General features: G+C 38.1%; 1 non-coding gene across 1 annotated transcript; it reads right to left on the bottom strand.

Moving 5' to 3' along the window:
- Positions 1–24,129: 24,129 nt before the first annotated feature.
- On the bottom strand, positions 24,130–24,236 carry LOC127208072 (U6 spliceosomal RNA). The gene has a single exon (XR_007833056.1). It is a non-coding gene; the product is annotated as a U6 spliceosomal RNA (small nuclear RNA).
- Between the last annotated feature and the right edge of the window lie 954 nt (positions 24,237–25,190).

The raw sequence follows: 25,190 nt of genomic DNA, 5'->3' as shown, positions 1-25,190 counted from the left end.
AGAATTAATGAAGCTAACAGAGGTCATGAATCAAATGGTCTGAATAGAGATCCATAGAACTTTTCACCAAACACAAAATAATACACCTTCTTCTTAGCACCTCACACAACCTTCTCCAAAATGACAATATAGTTGGTCACAAAGCAAGCCTCAATAGGTAAAAGAAAATAGAAATATTACCTTGTATCTTATAAGACCACCGTGGACTAAAGCTGAATTTCAATGACAGAAATAACAACAAGCCTACACAAATAGAGAAACTGAACAATGCTCTACTCAATGACAACTGGGTCAGCGATGAAATAAAGAAAAAATTAAAAACTTCCTAGAATTCAATTAAAACGAAGGCACAACATACCCAAATCTATGAAACACAATGAAAGCCATGATATGAGGAAAATTCATAGTACTAAGTGCCTTCATAAATAAATTGAAGAAATCTCATAAAGCAACTTAAGGGAATACATAATAGCACTAGAAAAAAAAAATAGAAGCAGACACAACCAGGAAGAGTGGACAGTTGAAAATTATCAAACTCAGGGATGAAATCAATAAATTAGAAACAAAGAAAATGATTCAAAGAATCAATGAGACCAAGAACTGGTTCTTCGAGAATATCAACAATATAAACAAACCCTTAGTCAAACTAACTAGAAGACAAAGGGAGTGTATCCAAATCAGTAAAATCAGAAATGAAAAGGGAGGCATAATTACAGGCAAAGAGGAAATCCAAAGAATTGTCAGGTCTTATTTCAAAAGGATATATTCCACAAAATTTGAAAATCTAAATGATATGGACATTTTCTTTCTTTCCTTTTTTACATTTTTATTGATAAATTCCACATACCAAAGTTGAATAAATATTGTATAAACAAAGTAAATAGCCCTATATCTCCTAAGGAAATGGAAGCAGTCATAAAAAGTCTCCCCCCCCCCAAAAAAAAATTCCAGGGTCAGATGGATTCAGTCCAAAATTCTACAAGAAGTTCAAAGAGGAACTAATACCAATACTCCTCAAATTATTCCACAAAATAGAAACAGAAGGATCACTACAAAACTCATTAGATGAATTCACAGTCACCATGACACCTAAGCCACACAAAGACTCAACTCAACAAAGAAAGAGAATTTCAGACCAATTTCTCTTATGAACATTGATGCAAAAATAGTCAATAAAATACTTGCAAGACCAATCAAAGAACACATCAAAAATATCAACTACCACGACCAAGTAGGCTTCATCCCAGGCATGAAGCCATGGTTCAATACATGGAAAGCCATCAGTGTAATCCCTGATATAAACAAACTGAAAGAAAAAAACAAGATGCTGAAAAAAGCATTTGACAAAATCCAACACTCATTCATGTTAAAAGTCTTGGAGAGATCAGGGATACAAGGCACATGCCTCAACATAATAAAGGCAATATACAGCAAGCCAATAGCTAACATCAAACTAAATGGATAGAAACTTAAATCAACTCCACTACAATCAGGGACATGACAGGCTGTCCATGCTCTCTGTTTGTTTTTAATATAATACTTGAAGTCCTAGCTAGAACAATAAGGCATCTAAGGGAGATCAAGGGAATACAATTGAGAAGGAAGAAGTTAAAGTATCTACTATTCACAGATGATATTATAGTATATATAAGTGACCCCCAACATTCTCCCAAGGAACTCCTACAGCTGATAAATGCCTTCAGCAGTGGCTGATTAAAAAAATCAACTCAAAATGTCATTGGCCCTCCTGAGTACAAATGACCAGCAAACTGAGAATAAAATTAAGGAAACTAAACTCTTCACAACAGCCAGAAATGGCATAAAGTAACTCTAACCAAGCAAATAAAAGATTTATATGAAAAAAATTTCAAGTCTCTGAAGAAAAAATTGAATATTAGAAGATTGAAAGACTTCCCATGCTAGTGGATCAGGAGAATCAACATAGTAAAAATGGCGATCTTATTGAAAACAATCTACAGATTCAGTGCAATCCCTATCAAAATACCTACATATTTTTTTTTACAGACCTTGAAAGATCAATTCTCAGATTCCTGTGAAATAACAAAAAATCCAGAATAGCTAGGACAAGCCTTACAACAAAAAACCTTCTGGAGGAATCTGCATCCATCATTTCAAGCTGTACTATAGAGCAACAGAAATAAAAACAGCTTGATACTGGCATAGAAACAGAATGGAGGATCAATGGAAATTAATCAAAGACCTATAAATAAACTGACATTCCTATGGACATTTGATTTTTGACAAAGAAGCCAAATCCATACAATGGATAAAAGATAGCATCTTCAAGAAATGGTGCTGGTCTAACCAGATGTCTACATGTAGAGAAATGCAAATAGATCCATATTTATTATGCTGCACAAAACTCAAGTCTAAATGGATTAAAGATAGCAACATAAAACCAGACATACTAAATATGTTAGAAGAAAATGTGGGGAAGAGCCTTGAGCTCATTGGCATAGGAAACAACTTTCTGAACAGAACACCAATAGCTAAGGCTCTAAGATAACAAATTATAAATGGGACCTCATGAAACCGAAAAGTTTTTGTTGGGCAAAGTACACTGTCAATAGAACAAAGCAACAGTCTACAATCTGGGAAAAGATCTTCACCAACCCTATATCCAACAAGGGGCTAATATCCAAAATATATGAAAACTCCAGGAATTAAACATTACCAAATCAAATAATCTAATTAAAAATGGGGCACAGAGCTCAACAAAGAATTCTCAGCAGAGGAACATCAAATATCTGAGAAACACTTAAAAAATGTTCAATATCCTTAGTCATTAGGGAAATGCAAATCAAAATTACTCTGAGATTCCATCTTACATCTATCTGAATGGCTAAGATAAAAATACTCAAGTGACAGCACATCCTGGTGAGGATTTGGGAAAAGAGGAATACTTCTCCATTGTTGGTGAGAATGCAAATTTTTATACATCCACTTTGGAAATCAATATGGTGCTTTCTCAGAAAGTTGGAAATAGAGTTACTTCAAAACCCAGTTATATCCTATTCCACTCCTTGGAATATATCTGAAAAATGATCCGTCACACAACAGGGACATTTGCTCAACTATGTTCATAATAGCTTTATTTTTAATAGCTAGAATTTGGAATCAACCTCGATGTCCCTCAAGTGAAGAGTGGGTAAAGAAACTGTGTTTACATTTACACAATGGAATACTATTCAGCTATTAAAACCAAGAAATCTTGAAATGTGCTGGCAAATGGATGGAACTGGAAAAGATCATGCTGAGTGAGGTAACTTGGGCCCAGAAAGACACTTATGGTATATACACACTTAAAGTGGATATGAGCCCAACATAGATCTCCTGAGAGACTCTAGTCAGTATCTAGTCAGATACTGAGACTCAAAGTTGGACACTGGGTGGAACACTAAGAGTTGTATAGAAGACTCAGAGGATGGAAGGACCTGGAGGGGTCAGGAGCTCCAAAGGAAACCATTAAGGCCAGAAGATCTGGACTATGGGGGTGGGGTGGCTCTGCACATACTGAAGTACCAACTAAGGATAATGCATGCAGAGAACCTAGACCCCCTGTTCAGAAGTAGCTGATGGAAAGCTAATTCTCCACGTGTGTGTGTGTGTGTGTGTGTGTGTGTGTGTGTGTGTGTGTGTGTGTGTATGTGTGTGTGTTGCGGGTATTGCCACTGAGCATCTGACATGCACTCTGGTGCCCCTTGGCAGGACTGCCTTATGGGCACACAGAAGGAGACGCAGGCTATTTTGTTAAATCCTGATAGGCTGTAGCTAGACAATGTGGGAGGAAGTCTTGCTCACCCTCGTCAGCGGTCTAGGGGAGGAGAATAGAACAGAAGAGGGAGGGAGGGTGGATCCTGGAAGATAAGAGTTCCAAGAACCACCCTGTTAAGGGAGTTCTCTAGGCATGTGGGCTGTGCAGGAAGTGATCTGATATTTGCAAGGTCTTGTACCATGATGCACCCCCAAACTGCTTCCAGCCTGTGACATGCTGTCAGAAGCCATTGATTTGGGGAAGTACAGTAGGCATGAGAGATCTCTGGAGGTGATCCAGTATTTGCAAGGTCTGTATCATGAGGTAGCCCAGAATTGCTTCCAACCTCTGACTACCCTGTCAGTTGTGCTTTGTTGCATCTCTCTAAAATCCGGCATTAGATCTGGGCACAGTGGCACATGCCTTTCATCCCAGTACCCAGGGAGGCAGAGGCAGGTGGATCAATGTGAATCTAAGGCGGCTTGGTCTACAAAGTGAGTACAGGACACCCAAGATTACACAGAGAAACCCTGTCTCAAAAACCAAAAAGTAAAAACATCTGACATCAGTGTGAATTGTTATTTTCTGGGTATTGACCAGCTGTGATTGAGCAAACTTCCTATAGGATTTGTTGAAGACGCACTGTTTGTTATTCAGATGAATTAAACCCTGACTATGGAATTCCTGATTTGATTAAAATAGTTTTAAAAGTTAAAGTTAGTTTACGGCTACGATAAATACCTTTGTGGACCTCCAGATACTACAAGGATAGCCTTGTAGCTGATTTGTGGCTTCAGATAACCCTCCACTCCATTTGGCACCACGAATCCTGGTATTTCACTATAAATATAGGCAAGTTTGTTTAAACTTTCCATTAACCTAAGTTGGAATAAAGCTACCTAGAGATGTCTGAATTTACGCTGTTTCTTAGAATGAAAGACATAAAATTATTGTCCTGATAGCTGGGTAATGTGTAGTCTGGTCAGTGCTAATTGAGAAGTCTTTGTATATTCCTGTAATTGTTAGGCCTTGTCATTCTGAACTCACTGTGAACTTATGTAATGGATACGTAGATAAGAAATGTTTAGATTTAAAACATATAACCTGTTGTATTTTAGAATTCATCTGTTTTCATGACTGTCTTTTTTTGACTATGAATTAATACCCTTTTCTCAGCAGTGTAAGTATGGTCATCTACAATAAACAGGGCTGAAATTGGGAAGCTTAACTTCAGTTGAAGTTAAGATGTCTGACTTCATCCACCTTTTCTCTTGAGCCTTTTCTTTTAAATGTGTGTGTTGAGATTGGGAAACCTGACTTAAGTTGAAGCCGAGATGCCTAATTTCATCCACCTTTGAATGTATGTGTATGAGTGGTTTATTTTCTGTCTCTTATTTCTTATTTCTCTGTAGATTCACAAATAAGTTAGCAGACTCAGAGCCATCAGCCTTCTACAGCTAATAAGCCTAAGTTTACATTAACTTATTGGAGATCTCGCAAAGAGGCCTATCTACAGATCAAAGAGCCTCCTTTTACGACCCCCTTGCTGCTTCTGGGTAAAGCAGCTTTTACAACCTCAGCCATAGGAAAATTGTGGTCAGTTTAAATTCTCCTCCTCGGCAGGCAGCAGTACAGCCAGTCCTGAGAGAGGAAACCTTGGGCTCTTTTTCTTCTTCCCTCTTTCAATCCTGATCAGTTGCCTGAGCCATCAGCTCTGGCTACCGGAGAGATGAAGCGAACTGGAAGGGCATCAGCATCCAGCACCAGAGACCCTACCCTGGACCTCTTCAGAGCAGCAGCCAGGCATTAACATAAGAGCAAGGGGATTACAATCACAGTGTAATGTGAATAAATTATAATAAATGAAACGTTTAAGAAGAAAGGATATAAAGAAAACTCAGTGCAAGTTTATGAGTGTATATTATTTTATCATAATTTGCATACTGGAGAAGAATACATAAAAACAAAGTCTTCAAGCACTGAGTATACTAAAGAAAATTAGGGTTGATTGCATAGTGATTACTATTCTGCATTGTGACAAAAGGTTAACTGTGACATGGACAATTTTTTCCTTTGTCAATTGTGGTTTTAGAAGATCATAAAACATAAATTGCTGAGAAAATTCTTTGTATAAAACATGTTAATTAAGCCATCTTCCCTTGGTATCACGCCTGGGAGACTTAGGAAAACAGCCACTCAAACTGCTTCCTGTGTTATATGGTTCACTGAGATTAGGAGGCAGAGAGAGTCTATATACACAAACCCAGACATCAGAGCCAGTGTGAGTGAGTCATCTACATATCCATATACTTTGGTTCAACATACATTGGTTTGTGTATTGAATGGACCAAGGATGCAGACTCAATCATTCTTCAAGAAAAAATATTTTTTTCTGGTAGGATTTGGGGATCTAAAAGAAGTGGATGCTTTCATTCTGAACAATATAGTGAAATTTTACAGAGACAGTAACCAAATGACAAATTAGAAAATTTCTCTGTGTGGTACTATCTCTGTGTAAACTATCCATGTTGTTTACTGATGACTCAAACATTTCTTGTACATACAATATACTGTAAAGTTACTTGGCTTATTGACCTACACTGAAGTAGCCATGCAAACTGATATTCTACAGTGAGTACCCACTCTTACATCAGCTGTCAGTAGATTTCTCTGCCTTTCCAGTGAGCCTTGGAAGTCAGAATTGCTGAGGAGTGACTTTGGTGACTTTGTTTGGATGTCATGAAGAGATGCTAAAAGGCCTATTGGTGCAGCCTAGAAACAGGTGAGATAGAGAGCTAGTTTCTTTGATATCATGTATAATGGCTATAACAATGCCTGCTACATTGGACAAAATACTTTTTCTATTCTGCCAGTCATCAAAAGGACAAGATAAGTATTCTACAACCCACCTAAAATTGAATTATTTGGCCTTGAATCCCGATAATAGCTACTTTAAAGCTGTAGGTGTTTTCTTGAAGTTATTAGGAATATGTGTGGCAACACAGCTAGCACATATTTTCCAATGCATTTAGATATGTCCTAATAATTTAAAATGGAAATAAGTGTCAGGTGTCTTTATCTGGAAAAAAAATTACGTTCCGCTTAGCACAGTGCTCTCTCTAATGCTCTTCAAGTTACACAGAGGTGATTTATCTGTGATTCATTTTACTGTTCAGATCCAATTTGTTACTACCACCTGTTATTTTTCTTGCAGGAGTTTTCAAAATACATTTTGAGACCATTTGATAGAACTGTATAGTTCTTGCATTTTATGGTGTAATTGACTCTGTTTTTGACCATTGAACAAATACACAAAGGCGCCCATTTTCTGCCAATACCAGTAATATTTACTATCCAAGAAGGATACTTAAGCTGCCGCATTCAATATTCTTCATCTGTTTGCCGAGAAACTTACCTCTTTGTTAGTGTTACTGTACAGATACATTTTCTTTTAAATGATAGGCTTTTGGAAAACAGTAATTTTTTCCCTGAGGTGCTAATGTTCTTTCCATGAAATTTTGGTGGTAGTTTAGTAAACAAATCTTAAGTATGAAAAGTTTTATGTTTTAGTATATATTTTTGCAGTAGAAAATTCTAAATTTCTTATTTTATTGAGTTGTACCAGCAAATATGTTTTGACTGTGTGAAACACCGCATTTAAGCTGAGCTGTTACTCTGCAGAATCAGGTTTACATTTTGGAATACTGCTTGTTTGTTTAACGTCTTGACCAACATTAAGTCAGAAGGATTCCAAGAACTGTTTTGAAGGACTTGAATTTTTGTCCCACTGGTGAATTTTGAGAAAAACTAGCAGTGGCTTATGGTGCTGAAGGGTTATTTTTGACTTTCTCTCTCATTTTAAAATAATTTACTCAGATTACATCTCAATTGTTATCCCCTCACTTGTGTCTTCCTGCTCTTCCCTCCCTACCTCCCTCTTTCACCCTATTTCCCTCCCCTGGGTGTGTGACAGAAGGGGACCTCCCCCCACCCCATATGATCACAGCCTGTCTGGCCTCATCCTGATAGGCTGCTTATCCTTCCTCTGAGTGCCCACAGGCCTCGCCACCATCTGCACAAATTACTGTACCAATCAAGGACAATGCATGCAGCAAACCTAGAGCCCCTATTCAGATCTAGCCAATGGACAGCACATTCTCCACAATTGTGTGGAGAGCAGGGACTGCCTCTGGCATGAACTCTAGTGCCCCCTATGTGACTTTCTCTTTTGCTTTTTTAAAAAATTAATTTATTCAGATTACAATTCAGTTGTTATCCCATCACTTGTATCCTTCTGTTCCTCCCTCCCTCTTTCACCCTATTCCCCTCCCCTAGGTCTATGACCGAGGGGGACCTCCTGCCCCACTATATGGTCATAGGATATCAAGTCTCATCTGGGTAGCCTACTTATTCTTTCTTTGAGTGCCACCAGGCCTCCCCACCAAGGGGAGGTGGTCAAATATGGAGCACCAGACTTCATAACAGAGTCAGTCCCTGCTTTCCACCTAACTGTGGAGAATGTCCTGTCCATTGGCTAGATCAGAGTAGAGATTTGATGTTTACTACTTATAATAGTTTGAGCAGACCCCCTGGACCCTGATCCACCCATCACAATGCTCCTCTTGTAGGTTTCTACGAACTTCTGGATCCTTCTATTTCCCTTTCTCCTCTATTTCTCTTACCTAGAGTCTTAGGGGGATGTCCTCACATCTATCCCAATCTCCTGATAAATGAAGACTTTTGTGGGACATGCCTTTTGGGCTAGTGCCCAATTATAAGTGAGTATATACCCTGTGAGTCTTTCTGCTTCTGGGTTAACTGACTCAGTATGATAATTTCTATTCCCATCCATTTGTCCACAAATTTCTGAATTTTCTTGTTTTTAATAGCTGAGTAGTATTCCATAGTGTAAATGTACCACAGTTTCTTTATCCATTCTTCAACTGAGGGACATTTGGGCTGTTTCCAAGTTCTGATTATTATGAATAAGGCTGCTATGAACATGGTTGAGCATATGTCTTTGTTGTGTGGTGAAGCATTTTCTGGGTATATTCCAAGGAGTGGAATGGCTGGGTCTTGAGGAAGCCCTAATTCCATTTTTCTGAGAAAGTGCCAGATAGATTTCCAAAGTGGTTATACAAGTTTGCATTCCCACCAGCAATGGAGGACAGTTCCTCTTTCTCCACATCCTCACTAGCATGTGGTATTACTTAAATTTTTGATCTTAGCCATTCTAATGGGTGTAAGATGGAATCTCAGAGACATTTTGCTTTGCATTTCTCTGATGACTAAAGATGTTGAGCATTTCTTTAAGTGTTTCTCAGCCATTTGATATTCCTCTGCTGAGAAAATTGACTTTCTCTTTTAACCGAAGTTTTTCTTTACTGTCCTATTATGTACTTTTGCCATTTATACACAGCTCAGAGTGAGTATGTCTCACTGTGGATTTTAGCAGAATGTACATCTGAATTGTTCATTTGAATATATATATATATGTATATATATGTATGTATGTATATATATATAAATACACACACACACACACACACACACACACACACACATATACACTTTTTCCCCTCCAATTCTTAACATAAAAAATCCATTTTGGCAAAAATAAAACAAAAGTATTCATCCAGCATTTCACATTAATCTATAATTGTTAAATATTCCCTAAATCCAAAAGAGACTTTATGCCAGTGGTTCAATCCTCTGAGACCTTTCCCTGCCAGTGAACACATAATAATTAGGAAAATTAATGATCTGAGTAAGCAACACATTCTGGAGAATTAGCTCAAAATATGATTACTAACCATTGTTGTGCATTCGTACATGGGAGGAATGAATGAATGTTTTCAAGGACTGTGTGCTTTGACTTGAGTGTGTTGAAGCAGTGGAAGGTTGGGAGCCAGTGAACTTATGATGGAGGGAGAAGGCATAAGCTGCTTGGGATCAGTTCCTGCTTAGGGGTGAATGTGATGCATCTTTCTTTTTAAAAGATGTTAAAGGAAGCGGGGAATGGAACTGAGTACCTTGCACAGCAAGTAGGAGGCCTGAGTTTAATTTCTTCTCAGTGTAAACATATTTTAACATGGTGAGTTATATTTGTTATACAAATAGACTCATTTGTGGATTCAGGAAGTATTTCACTTAAGTTCAAGACAATGTGATGCCCCAACTCCTCCCTTTGATGGGATTTCCATATCTCTGGAATGTTTTTGAGGCACAGATTCTCATTATGGCACAGGCCACGATCCTATTAGTCTCTGTGTTGAACTGAGAGAATCCAGCCTGAACCACAAGACCTCCTCTAGCTGGTTCCATTATTCCATTTATGATTTCAGTTCCTAGTTGGCATCAGTCCATTCTATTCGTTGCCCCGATCATTCACAATGGATCTATTATAATGTAAAGATGTATTCCCTCATAGCTTCCAGTATTTTACACACTACTAACCATGTTTCCAGCTTGTGTGTAGTACAAGAAAAGTCTACTTCTTGCTAGTGAAAGATCTCAGCTTTCTCTCCAGTTTCATCTCAGTCCTGCTTTGTGGCCTTTTATGTCAATAAAAGAGCTACCACTCCCAACAAACAAAACAACAAACAAACAAACAAAAAACCAAAACAAATCCTTTATAGGAAAGCAAGTTAATAAACAGACAAAAAGTAAACTAAGAGTTCTTTGACTTTGTCCATAATGCTGAAGATGAGATCGACATACTAATATCATTATTCAAAGAAGAAGTATAGTAAAATTAGAGTTATTGCTTGAAAATTATCTTTGGATCACAGGAGTATTTGGTGATGCCTACACATTGATCGACTATATGTACAGTGTGTTTACTATAGGAAACAATAAAGACAGTAGTCAGCAAAAACATAATGCAATTCCTTGGCCAAGGAAAAGATAAACTCTCTTTATTCCTAGAGACACACCATGTACAGAAGTGAGATTATTTTATATACATTGCAAAATGCAGCAGGTGGTGGATCCCTGTCACCTATGTAATGCGTTTTCCACATAGCCAGTGACAGCCAAGCAGATATGGCCTCTGGTGCAGAGAAGTTGACAGACAGCAAGTAACTCAAATTGTCATCTGACACACACATGATTCTTTGATCTATATTTGTTCTTTATCCTTGGCTCTCATCACCAGTACTTGTTGCTAATCACTCCTTTCTTTTGGATATTTCCTTGTAATCTCAGATTTGATGAGACGCCCTGCAGAACCTCTACACGTCTTCCTTCTCTCTGTCTTTTCCTTATTACCTCGTTTATTTTTTGAGGTTTTTCCTGGAGTCTGTGAGTGTGTGTGGGGGGGGGCTAGAGACAGGCCCTATTCATGCTCATTACCCCATATGTAGAACCAGCATCTCAAAACAATAGCTTCCTCTCAAATTTGGTCAGACAAAACCAGAACAGAATACTCATTAAATGCTTATTATTTGATTGAGAAAGACTCTCAATTACCCTGAGGTAATTATCAAAAGAAGATGACATTCTCTTATAATATACATACCTGTACATTTCTATAAAAAATAAGTCATTTGTTCATCAACTATTTATAGTGTGCCTGTTTACAAGGCACTCGTGTGTGTGTGTGTGGCATAGAGTGGTTATAGTGCTTTCATACTTAGAACTCAATTTCGATCAGATTAAACATATCACTGAATTTTGGTCTACCAAACACAAAGCTTAGTATATTCTTTTTCTGAGAAAAATCATTTTTAAAATCATGTGTAATTCTAATCATTTGAGTTCAAAATGGAGTGCCAATTCCCTTGGGTGAAAACAAATAGAAGTGTTTTGGAACAAATGTTTTCAGATTCACAAGAAACAGTACAATTGCCTCAGAATGTCCTTAAGAGCTGTGGTTCATGCAAGGTCAGCTGAATTTCAAAGCTAAGATACATTGAATTGAGAGCAAAATGTTCTATTCTTTTGTTTTGGCAGAGTGGCTATTACTAAGAACAATATTCTTGTTATTTATTATTTTTAACTAGCTGAGCTCATCTAATGATAAATTCCAAATGATATTTATGTATTCAGAAAAACTTGGCACTGCCATGATAATGATCTTGTTATTTATAAAGAGTGATAATTGAATGCATTTGAAAAATTATCCCTAACCCTATGAGAATATACAGGAGGAGGTAATCCCCCTCAGGAACAGTCATAGGGGAGGGGAATAATGGGAAAAAAGGGGGGGGGGAGGAATGGGAGGATACAAGGGATGGGATAAACATTGAGATGTAACAAGAATAAATTAATTAAAATAAAATAAAATTTGGGAAAAAAAAAAAAGAAATAAAAAGAAAAATTATCCTAGCAGCAAAACAGCAGCATTTCTGTGCATGGTTGCCATAGGTTGGGCACCATTTGCTGATATTTAGAGAAGACGTTATTTAACGCTCAGATCTGTGATTCTGTTCTACTGGAGGCCCCCATTTCGTAAGTGTCATTTGTTCTTCATGGGGAAGCTGCTTGCTGCCTTCCTCCATCCCTGAATGCTCTCCCTTGAGCATTCTCACCCATCCCTGAATGCTCTCCCTGGAGCGTTCTCACCTTGTAGAAGTAATGGCTCAAGGTGCTGCAGCAGCTGTGTCTTCTCTCTACAGTCTGTGCAATGTTTTGAAATATGTCTCATTTCCTTTGCAACATGTAGATAAAAGAATACTTCCACCCCAGTTTTTGAAGAATTGACTAGTAGGTGCCATTGGAGAATCTATTGTTCAGCAATATACCCTTAAGACATACTTTCTTCCATATCTGGCTATTCCAAGCCTGAATTTTAATGGCAGTTTTACAAAATAAATGACATTTTCATGTAGTGTTTTTGTTTTTTTCCTGTGTTCCCCTTGACTGTATAACAAACAGATGCAGAAAATAATGGTTTATAACAAAAAAGAGTTACCATTTTATGTCATTTCATGGATGGATAAAAAGTTCTAGTTTGTGCTGATGGATCATGTGGCCCATAACAGCACTGTATACGTTCACACATCTGATAATTGCAGAGACACAGATAAGATCGTCTCCTGTTTGTTTAACATCAGCTCACTCATGCTAGTTCCCACAGTGAACCAGTTTCTAATGGAGGAAGAGATGAGTGTTTTAAGCATATCCTATGTCATGTTTGTAGTATGCCATTTGGCTGATCAAGCCTCATGCGAAATTTCGATTAAAGCACTGGAGGTAGAATGTTTTGGGTGAAGTGGCAAATTATCTTTCTAGAAAAGGTGGTGTATCAGGAACGGATAAACCCATCATCATCTCTGCAATCTCCTCATAGTATAAAAACTGGAGACAGGTACAGTCACAAACAGCTCTGCCCAGCGTTACCTAGCAGGGTATACTTACAATGTGTGTGGAAGGGGAGCAAACATGGAGAGGCTATGGTCTTTTGCAGAGACATCAGGGGTAGTAGAGACTGGTTAGACTTGCTAAAGGGAATACTTTAGTTTATCTTTCCATGGAGGGGATCTGAGAAAAAGGTAAGATTTCTCTGTTACATTTGGGTGAGGGAAAGCATCTTTGAATGATGAAATATGAGGGTTTGAATGGAACATAGTGAGGGATTCAGCTGCAGTTTGAAAAGGGTCAAAGAGGGAGAGTTTTCATGACAATATCTGCCTTTTTGTAGCATTTTACTCTTATTTACTTCTATCTACCCTCCTCCAGCTTTCACGCCTACCACACTCCACTGAACGTTCACCTATAATGCTAACTAAGTCTTTCGATACATCCCATATTTAGATATGCCTCAAGGTCCCCTCTGGTCCAACCACATGTTTGATCCCTTTAGCATTCCTGGTTTGACTTCTCGGTTTACCTCCTTAGATTTTTGTGCATCCACAGCTGTTTCCTGTACTTTGCTCCTCTCTCTGTTGAAAGCGTCCATGTCCATAGTGTCATCTGGATGCTGCTAGGACTCAGATATTTATTTATATCTTGGCTTGTTCTCATGCTTTCAAATCCACACACCCCTTGCTCTCAATATTCCTACACCAACTTCAGACAGCACAATGAAGTGACAATGTTTGTATCTGTTCAAACATGCTTGTTAGTTTGGGAAATGATGACATATTCATAATCATGTCATAATTTATATGCTCATGATTGGCTTCCTCCTGTCTCCCTTTCCTGTATTAGTCAGTTGTCCAGCCCATAATAGTATCACTTAGCTTTCCTTTATCCCTGCATTGGCACATTGGATTTAATCCTCATTATCCCTCACTTTTTCTATTGTTGTAATAAAACACCATGGACAAGGAACATTAGAGATGAAAGAGATTCCTTGAGGTTTTGATTCTAGAGGGCTACAGTTTGTAATGGTTGGGTGAAGGCATGGAGGCTGGAACAGGAAACTGGGAGCTCACATCTTGAACGATAAACAGGACAATGAGCGTGAACTTGAAATGGCTTGTGTCTTTAAACTCTAAAAATCTACTTCCCGTTACATAACTCATTCAACAAGGTCACACTTCTTAATGCCTCATCAGATGGTGTTACCGACTGCAGATCAACTATGCAAATGCCTGAGACAATGAGAGACATCTCACTGAAACTATCATAGTCACTTTTTCTAACCTAATTTGTCTGCATAGCCTTTCCTCTCTTTCCAGGTTTCTTGACTCTGACATGATTTCCCTGTCATTGATTGGGCCATAGGTCCAACTTGGCAGTCATTGGTTACCACTGACATGTGATTGCCAGTTACTTTACCTTTATGGATGTCTCTTCATGTTGGTTATTCTGGTGGCTCATAGATGTAACAGTTGGATAGGACTATTAATTGTCCCTTTCCCTTGGTGGATCACATAATACTTTCTGGTACCATGCAAGCCAGACTTTACTAAGGAGGCTATGCATGTCTATAATATGAATTATAATCAGACATGTGAAGAGATTTTCCCCTCACTAATGGCAAGTGGATATACACAACAATACCACCGTTTTTGTGAATGCAAAGAATCTAAGCTTGGGTCCATTTATCAAACTATGCCTCTCTCCAGTCCTACAAATGTGTTTTCTTAACTTTAAATATCAGTTTGCAGTCATTTCTATGATAAACATGCTTAAAGTTATTTGGATTTCTTTTTCTTGGGAGGTCAAAATGTTCATTTATGTTATAAAATATGTTAACTGATCAAAGTAGGCTTTCTTTGCAAATGACAGAGTGCCCCTTAGTGCTTCCCTCAGGACAGGACAATTTGCTATGCTCTTAGAAACTAGCTTAGAAACTCCTGTGTTAACCATGGTGCTTTCTGCTGTACATCTTCATCTGAGGTCTCCATCTTTATTCCAAGATGCAATTGTCACACTTCCCCTTTGCCAGTGAGATTACTCCCTCCCTCCCTCCGTCCTTCCCTCCCTCCCTTCTTCCCTCCCTCCCTCCTTCCCTTTCTCAGTGAAGAGCATATTGGCAACCATGGTCCTAACAGAACTCTTGGCTGGAAGTGTTACTATACACAACGGCTATTATTTTTAACTGAGTCTTTTTCTTCAATAAATAATCTTATAATTTCCATTTCCCTTCTCCTCGGGCTTCTCTTACTTTTCCGGTGATGTGTTTCATAAATAGCATATTGGTTATATGAGTGCAGTTTTCCATACCTGGGTAAAACCATTAAATATTGCTTCATATCTTGAATATAAAATCCTTATGCTACCATCTTCCATGGTTGTGGAGACAAAGCAATGATGCTGATAATGAGCTCTGAGAATCAGACTTTTTTTTTAATCTCAGTGAAACAGTAGGGCACTTACCACCAGACATCTCACTTTAAAATTCCAAACTTTACTTTATTTTGTCATTTTATCCTTCTGTTAAAGATAGATTTTTTTCTCATATAATGTATCCTGACTTATAATTTTTCCTCCTTCTATGACTCCAGTTCCTCCCCACCTCCCTGACCATTTGGATTCACTCATTTTCTCTCATTAGAAAACTAACAGGCATCTAAGGGATAATACTAAAATAAAATAAAATTTAACATAATGAACTATAAGATAACAGAAAACTAACACATTGTAATTGTGCAAAACAAACTAACAGAAGGAAAGGATCCCAAGAGAAGACACAAGAAACAGAGACCCACTTTATTACACATTCAGCAATCCCATAACAACACTAAACTGGAAGCCATAAAATATACTTAGAGAACCTGGTACAGACTTGTGTAGGCTTTTGCATGCTGCTTCAGTCTCTGTGAGTATATATGTGCTTTGATCATGTTGAATTAGTGGGACTTGTTTATTGCCTTTAAGAGGAGGATAAAAATAGGGATTTGTCAGTCTGGCATAGAGAGCTAAGAATAATATATACAAATCACTTCTCATTACATTACTTATTATTGTTTTGTTCATAGTGTTTCAGTATTATTTTCTGTGTAACATCCTTTAAAACAGCTAACTTTAAATGTTGTATTCCTTGATGCTATCTAAATGACATAAAATATTACTAACTTAATTTCTTTGACTTTTTATGATCTGCCCAATTTATTTTAAAAGTCCTTCTAAATTTAGCTCTTTATTTAATCTATAACTTCCTGTAAATGCCTGAAAACTCATATTTTGAGTGTACTAATATCTATATACAAGATTAAAATTTAAAGGTTTTATAGCAGCATCTTGTCTTAATTTTTTCAGATGTCTAATTATAATTTTTAGGGAATTAAAGCTGTAGGAAGCAGAATAAAACTTTAATTTGCTTATATTCTTCATGTGTGTGTGTGTGGGTCTGTGTGTATGCATGGGATTATGCATGCCAAAATTCATGTGTAGAGATCGGATAAAATGTACAGGTCTTAATTCTCTCCCTCCATTATGCAGGTTCTGAGGCTGACACTCAAGTGATTCTGGCTTGGCAGCAAGAGTCTTCACCCACTGAGCCATCTCCCTGGCCTCGGAAGAACACTCTTACAATGCAGAAGTTCAGGATAAGACACAATGTGTGGCTAAGCCTTCCTTAGCGTTTGTCTAAAAGGCTTCCATGAGAGTATTTCAGGTTTATTCATTTTGTTACTCTTTTAAAGATCCAGGAACGTACATGTGGTTACACAAGCTGTGTGAATCACTCATGTTACTGAGGAGATCTCAAGTAACCAAAGGTCAGACGTGGTAAAAAGACAAAGAGAAGAACTTGGGTTTTAGGTCTACTGTTAGAGAAATCTCCAAGAAAGGAGAGATTTACTCTATATATGTGGATGCCTCAACATGCAGGCACTTCCTTCTTTATAATATTGTCTAGAGGGAGAAGTCAGGGAGATAAGGATATGAATAGAGGTGATTTTGGTAAGATTTGGCCATTAAAAGAAGTTTTTTAGTATTATATAGGGCCTACAATGTCTTTTTCAGTTATGATTGGTATAAAAAGTTTACCACGGGCTTAGAGGTTTAAGCAACATTGATTTCTCATAGTTTTAGAAGTTGGGGAGACCAAACCCAAGGTGTGGCCAGATCTGGATTTTGATGGGAGCCACTTTCTGTTTTACAGATGTCTTCTCCATCCTGTGTTTACATCGTAGAGAACAGTTGTGTCACTTTCTGTTTGTGTAGACATCAATCTCACCACAAGGGCCCAGACTTGTGATTGAATCACACACTCATTATCTCTGAGAGGCCTCATTTCCAAACTCTAACCTTTAAGTTAGGAGTTACGACCTTAACACAACAAATTTGTGTGTGTGTGTGTGTGTGTGTGTGTGTGTGAGGATGATTATAAAATTTCAGTTCACAACACACAAACAATATGACTTTCATGTGTACTTTAACAAAATTCTGACTCACTGAAATCATTTACCATGGTTTCAGGACAGCTTTGTCAGATGTTGGAGTAGGAAAATGAATGCGATGGACATCCAAAAATTTCCAAGTCTCTCAAGAGTATATTTTTATTAATTTATTCATATTACATCTCAATGGTTATCCCATCCCTTGTATCCTCCCATTCCTCCCTCCCTCCCTCCCATTTTCCTCTTACTCCCCTCCCCTATGACTGTGACTGAGGGGGATTTCCTCCCCCTTCATATGCTCATAGGGTATCAAGTCTCTTCTTGGTAGCCTGCTATCCTTCCTCTGAGTGCCACCAGATCTCCCCATCCAGTGGACGTGGTCAAATATGAGGCACCAGAGTTTGTGTGAAAGGCAGTCCCCACTCTCCACTCAACTGTGGAGAATGTCCTGTCCATTGGCTAGATCTGGGTAGGAGTTTGAAGTTTGTGGCCTGTATTGTCCTTGGCTGGTGCCATAGTTTGAGCAGGACCCCTGGGCCCAAATCTGCCTATCATAATGTTCTTCTTGAAGGTTTCTAGGACCCTCTGGATCCTTCTACTTTGCCATTCTCCCATGCTTCTCTCATCTAGAGCCCCAATAGGATGTCCTCCCCTCTGTCCCAGTTTCCTGGTAAGGGAAGGCTTTCGTGGGACATGCCCCTTGGGCTAGTATGCAGATATAAGTGAGTATATACCATTTGATTCTTTCTGCTTCTGGGTTAACTCACTCATTATGATCATTTCTAGTTCAATCCATTTGTCCACAAATTTTGAGAATTCCTTGTTTTTAATAGCTGAGTAGTATTCCATAGTGTAAATGTACCACAGTTTCTTTATCTATTCTTCTACTGAGGGACACTTAGGCTGTTTCCATGTTCTGGCTATTATGAATAAGGCTGCTATGAACATGGTTGAGCAAATTTTCTTGTTGTGTGCTGGAGCATCTTCTGGGTATATTCCAAGGAGTGGAATAGCTGGGTCTTGAGGAAGCCCTATTCCCAGTTTTCTGAGATAGCCCCAGATAGATTTCCAAAGTGGCTGTACTAGTTTGCATTCCCACCAGCAATGAAGGAGTGTTCCTCTCTCTCCACATCCTCGCCAGCATGTGGTGTTGCTTGAATTTTTGATCTTATCCATTCTGATGGGTGTAAGATGGAATTTCAGAGTTGTTTTGATTTGCATTTCCCTGATGACTAAGGAGGTTGAGCATTTCTTTAAGTGTTTCTCAGCCATTTGATATTCCTCTGTTGAGAATTCTCCGTTTAGTTCTGAGGCCCATTTCTCAATTGTGTTATTTGGTTTGGTGGTGTTTAATTTCTTGAGTTCTTTATATATTTTGGATATTAGACCTCTGTCAGATGTAGGGATGGTTAAGATCTTCTCCCAGTCTGTAGGCTGTGGCTTTGTTCTCTTGACAGTGTCTCCTACCTTACAGAAGCTTCTCAGCCTCATGAGGTCCCATTTATTAATGGTTGACCTTAAGGCCTGGGCTGTTGGTGTTCTGTTCAGGAAGTTGTCTCTTGTGCCAATATGATCCAGGCTCTTTTCCACTTTTTCTTCTAAGTGACTTAGTGTCTCTGGTTTTATGTTGAGGTCTTTGATCCACTTGGATTTGAGTTTTGTGCAAGGTGACAAATATGGGTCCAGTTGCATTTTTTTTACACATAGATCTCCAGTTAGACCAGCACCATTTGTTGAAGAAGCTATCCGTTTTCCATTGAATGTATTTGGCTTCTTTGTCAAAAATCAAGTGACCATAAGTGTGTAGACATACATAGATAGCAGATATTTTTTTCAGTATACAAGGCAGTTACTATAAATAATCTCTAGATTATTGACAATATCTGACAATAACTAAGTGTAAACTCAAATACACAAATCCACTGATGCTCAGGTCCTCATATAAACTGACATACTATTTGTGCATAATCTATGTACATTTTCCCACCTATTTTATCTGTGACTATTTTACTTGTTTGTGGTTTGGGCCCAAGTTGGACTTGAAATCATGATCTCCCTAAGTCAGCCTCTCCTTTGCTGAAATTCCAGGTGTTCTTCATCAGACTCTAACAATGTAAATCTTGGATAAATGTTATAGTGTTAGAATGTAAATGTAAAATGTATTATTTAGCAAATAATTATAATTAAAAGTATGTACATATTTAGTATAGGAAAAACAAACAAACAAACAAAAAAACCCAAATATTAGCAGAACAACCCTTTCCCAGAGCTTTCTAGGGACAGAGCAATTTAAACACAATTGTTTAGCACATACTATCGATAGTATCTGAGAAAACATGCAAGCAAGGCAGGAGGCAAAAATCCTAGATTCAGGGTACACTGACCAGATTGGGTTCTACAGATATGATCTAAAATCAACAAGAATAAGCATGTCTTATCAATTGAATGTCAGTGTTTAACACAGGGGCACAAAGTCATGCCCACGCACAATCAGGGGAACACAATGCACTTGAAGTAACTCCTGCTGCTTTTGCCTTCTACTCTCCTTCCACATTAGTCTGTGAGCCTTGAGAAGTAGGAGTAGATACAGCTAGCCCCTTTGGGGCTGAACATGATGGAGTCTTTCATTCCTTGAACATTCACCAGCTGAAGGTCTTTTTGTTACTCACCATCCACTTCAAGTAGAAGCTTCTCTGAACAGAGTTGGGAGATCCATTCATCCGTATATACAATGTCAATTTCGCGGAGTAATTGTAGTATATTTTTCCCTATGGGTTATAATATATCTAGTCACAGGTTCTTGGCTATTAATATGTTTCAACTAGTGGAGTGAAACTTAAATATAATAAAAAAAAGTGACTGATGACTCTCATGGCACTTCTGCCACTACTGCACTAGTGGGGATGCCTTGCCAGGCCAGCTGTTGCTGCTGCTGGCATTGTACACAACTTAGTAAGAGTGTGATTACTCTTTTCATTCAGTAGCATGGAAGGCACATTTCAGTACCATAAAGGTTAGAGAGTACGGATGAATTTATCAAGAATTGCCAGCTTGATTTCTGAATTTTATATGTCTCACGTATGTGGAATCTTCAGCAAGAGAGTTTCTCTCTCAAGTTATGGAAAATAAGCAACAACAGTGGTTATAGCCTATAATGTTTGGAGGTCTATGTCAACAACTCCAAAACTCCCACTCTTAGCACTGGGGATTTTATTTATTAGCCTCTGGTGTCTCTTAGGGCCATTGTTGTCCTATTATAATGTAACTATATTTCACACACACACACACACACACACACACACACACACACACACACACACACAGCACACACACATCAAAAGTAGGTTTTATCATGACTTTTTCTTTTTTTAATTTAACATTTTATTTTAATATAACAATCTCAAGAATGTACACTAAAAAAAACTGATCAAAATTTTTCTTATAAAAAGAAATTACTTATACTGTAAACTTTTTCTAAAGTTTAGCTCTCTTCAGATCTATAGCCTGTTTCTTGATTGAATTGTTTCCTGATGCTTTGGTTTTTGTTTGTTTGTTTTTAGCTCTTTTTATACACTAGACCCTAACGCTATATCAGATATATAGCTGGTAATGAGTTTTTTCCCCATTTTGTGGGCTACATCTTATCTCTGATGATGGCACTTTTGCTGCACAGAAACTTTTTGATTCCATGAGGTCCCATTTATTAATTTCTTGTCTTAATACTCTAACTATTGGAGTCATACTTATGGTGCTGCACCTTACCTTGAGGTCTTTGCGTCATCTGGAGTTATGTGCAGGGCTAGAGGTAAATCTCTAGTTTCATTCTTCTACACGTGTCTTACCTGCTTTGATGAGCATCGTTTGTTAAAAATGCCCTCTTTTCTCCACTGTGTATTGCTGGCTCCTGGGTGGCTGTAGAACTATGGGCATACTGAGATATAGCCCACTGATCAATGTGTCTGTTTTAATGCAAGTTTTGTGCCATTTTTATTACCACATGTTCTTAGCATTGCTTGAAATCTAGCGTGGTGGTACTTCCTGCAGTTTTTTTATTATTCAGGGTTGTTTTGGCCCTCATGAATCTTTTGAATTTCCATTTGGAATTTAAAACTTTTTAAATTTCTGTGAATAACTGCATTAAGATTTTGAAGGTGATTTTGTTGAATCTGTATTCTGCTTTTGGTAAGGTAACCACTTTCATAATATTAATTCTATCAATCTAGGAGCATGGGAAGTCCTCGCATCTTCTGGTGTCTTCAATTGTACACATATTTCAATTAGTTGGTAAAATTTATTAAGATATATTTATTTAACAGTATTTTCTTGATTTTTCTCTAGTTAAGTTTGTCATTTGTATACAGGAAGGCCAGCAGCTTTTCTGTATTGATTTTGTGTCCTGCTTTTTAACCTTTTCTGGTAGATTCCTTCTGAGATGGTTTTCAATTTTTTTCTTATTCATAAAGTTTATTCACAAGTTCTTGATTACAAGAAACAAAACAGTATTTGAATCTCAAGTAATAGTGGTTAAAAATGTAGACAGTTACAAAAAACAGCTTGTTCCCCAGACTGGATCAAAAATAAACAGTGCGAGACAGGATAGGGCACTTTGGTAATAACCTTTGTATATATAAAGACAAATTTAATCTGGTCTATGTTTCCACCCAGAGAGCCACATTGTTTTTACATGCATACATCACTGCTTCTCCATTTAAGCCTCTGGGTTAAAAAAGTGATATCGATTAAACTGGCCAATATGGAGTATGTAATGAGCTCAGTGGGATTCCATTCTATTCTTGCATCTTTAAACAGCAATGGTTACTAAGGCCAACCTTTCCTACTCAGATTTCAAGTTTGTAAGCCTAGAAGAGATTATGGACCTTGAAAACAGGATCTGTCACTGCAAATCACTTTAAACCATCTCAAGGAACAACTCCTGTCAATGACAAAGAATGATTGTGCAGAGAGATTGGCCATTTCTTTGCAATTGGCTGAGATTGCTGTTGCGTCTGGAGTGTGCTATGTGAACACCGACATCCTTTATAACAGGAAGAATCTCATTCTGTGCGTCTTTGATAGATGCTGGCCTAGTGTTTTATGTGCATATGTAGCATCAGCTCTAGTTGGCACCCATGGGAAGTCCTGCTCATCTTTACTGCCACAAAGATCTAAAGCGAATAAAAGCTGTGACTGAAGAGGCTAACAGGGCAAGAGTACCCACTCCTGCATTCAGTGCTGCTTACCTTGAGGTTGCAGCCTGGCCCAGACATCCCTTTGGCAGACTGCTGTGGTTGCCTAGCTACACATGACTACCACTGCTTAGGCACCAATGGGATTAGCTGTTCATTTGCAAACAGTTTTCTAAGATTCACATTGACAGAAAAATACCCATTTCCAAAACAAATTGACAGTTATAAAAAATAGAGGGCAAAGTATATGTTATGGGAGATGTTTTCAGGCCTTGGATAGCAGAACGTGAAAGGGAAGGGACATATGAGGTAATCTCTGGGCTTGCCTTTTGCAGTATTAGATATCTGTGATAGTAGCAGCTCACTTCTTCATATACTAATCTGTCTTTTGACGTGTGGAATTGTCAAAGCCATACAGACTTCTCCTCCATCCTGCCATCACTGCCAGTTTGAATGCAGAGATTGCAAAAAAAATTTTAAGATAAATACAATAAATCACACAATTCTAAACAGGTTCATGGCTTCAGTATAAATGCAACAAAAACTTCAAGGTTTTGGAGGGAGATATGGTGAAGTAGAAGCATCCCTCTTTCTATAGTGAACACATATCTACACGAATACAAGTGTTTTTTTTTTTTTTTTTTTTTTTTTAATTTTTTTTTTTATTTTTTTTTTATTTTTTTTTTTTTAATTTATTCTTGTTACATCTCAATGTTTATCCCATCCCTTGTATCCTCCCATTCCTCCCCCCCCATTTTCCCATTATTCCCCTCCCCTATGACTGTTCCTGAGGGGGATTACGTCCCCCTATATATTCTCATAGGGTATCAAGTCTCTTCTGACTACTTGCTGTCCTTCCTCTGAGTGCCACCAGGTCTCCCCTCCAGGGGACATGGTCAAATGTGAGGCACCAGAGTATGTGAGAAAGTCGTATCACACTCTCACTCAACTGTGGAGAATATTCTGACCATTGGCTAGATCTGGGAAGGGTTTAAAGTTTACCTCCTGTATTGTCCTTGGCTGGTGCCTTAGTTTGAGCGGGACCCCTGGGCCCAAATCTGCCTATCATATTGTTCTACTTGTAGATTTCTAGGACCCTCTGTATCCTTTTATTTTGCTGTTCTCCCATGCGTCTCTCATTTAGAGTCCCAATAGGATGCCTTCCCCTCTGTCCCAGTTTCCTGGTAAGTGAAGGCTTTCGTGGGACATGCCCCTTGGGCTAGTATGCAGATATAAGTGAGTATATACCATTTGATTCTTTCTGCTTCTGGGTTAACTCACTCATTATGATCATTTCTAGCTCAATCCATTTATCCACAAATTTCGGGAATTCCTTGTTTTTAATAGCTGAGTAGTATTCCATAGTGTATATGTACCACAGTTTCTTTATCCACTCTTCTACTGAGGGACACTTAGGCTGTTTCCATGTTCTAAAAATATGGAACGCTTCACGAATTTGCGTGTCATCCTTGCGCAGGGGCCATGCTAATCTTCTCTGTATCGTTCCAATTTTAGTATATGTGCTGCCGAAGCGAGCACACGAATACAAGTGTTTAAGAAATCACTTTTAAAATACATATTGTGCATTAGTTTCTATACTAATTTAAAAATCAAAATTTTAAAGAGCCAAAAAATTAGATGGAAGAATTTTAGTCTTTAATTTCAAGATACTTTGGATCTTCAAAATTTACAGCAGTAGTACTGGCATGAGAATGGATACATAGGTCAATGGAAATAAAACTGTTCCCAGAAATAGACATGTGGGTTGCATACTGTGCAGATTCAGTAAACTCTTTTAGTGAGTAATTGATAGCCTTCCAACTAGCTATAATGTAAAACTTGAATATATATGTTAAAATTCAATGATGAATTGGAATTATATTTTCTACTTTGCGACGGTTTAAATGAGAATGGTACCCATAGGGCCATGTGTTTGGATACTAGGTCTCCAGTTGGTAAACGTGTTAGGCAAGGATATTGTGGTGTCGCCATGGAGAAGGTGTGTCATAGAGTGAGGTTTTGAGACTTCAAAAGCCTCCTATCATCCCCAGCGTGCTTTCTGCTTCCTCTTTGAGGTTTTCAGATGTGATCTTTTAACTATTACTGCTGCCATGCTTTCCTTCTGCCATCATAGACATTAGCCCCCCAAGACCTTAAACACTTTAGTTTATAATTACCTTGTTCATAGTGTTTTATTACAGCAACAGAAAAGTAATTCATACAGAAATTGGTACCATAGTGTGGACTATTGCTGTTAAGGAACTGACCATACAATTTTTAAAGGAATGCTGAAGGCTTTGGGATTTTAGACTAGAAACATAGTTGAATGCTGTAAGCGGGGCATAATGGGCTGTTCTAGGAGATGCCTAGAAGACAGTGCAGAGATCAATGAAGACTGTGGAACTATATTAGCAACTGGAGTAGAGATAGTTCCCTCTGATATTTTGGCAAAAATGTGGCTGCTTCCTGGCCATCTCCCAGCAATATATCTGC

Source organism: Acomys russatus, chromosome 2, assembly GCF_903995435.1.
Source record: "Acomys russatus chromosome 2, mAcoRus1.1, whole genome shotgun sequence".
Lineage (NCBI taxonomy): Eukaryota > Metazoa > Chordata > Mammalia > Rodentia > Muridae > Acomys > Acomys russatus.
This window is presented reverse-complemented; position numbering and strand designations above follow the sequence as displayed.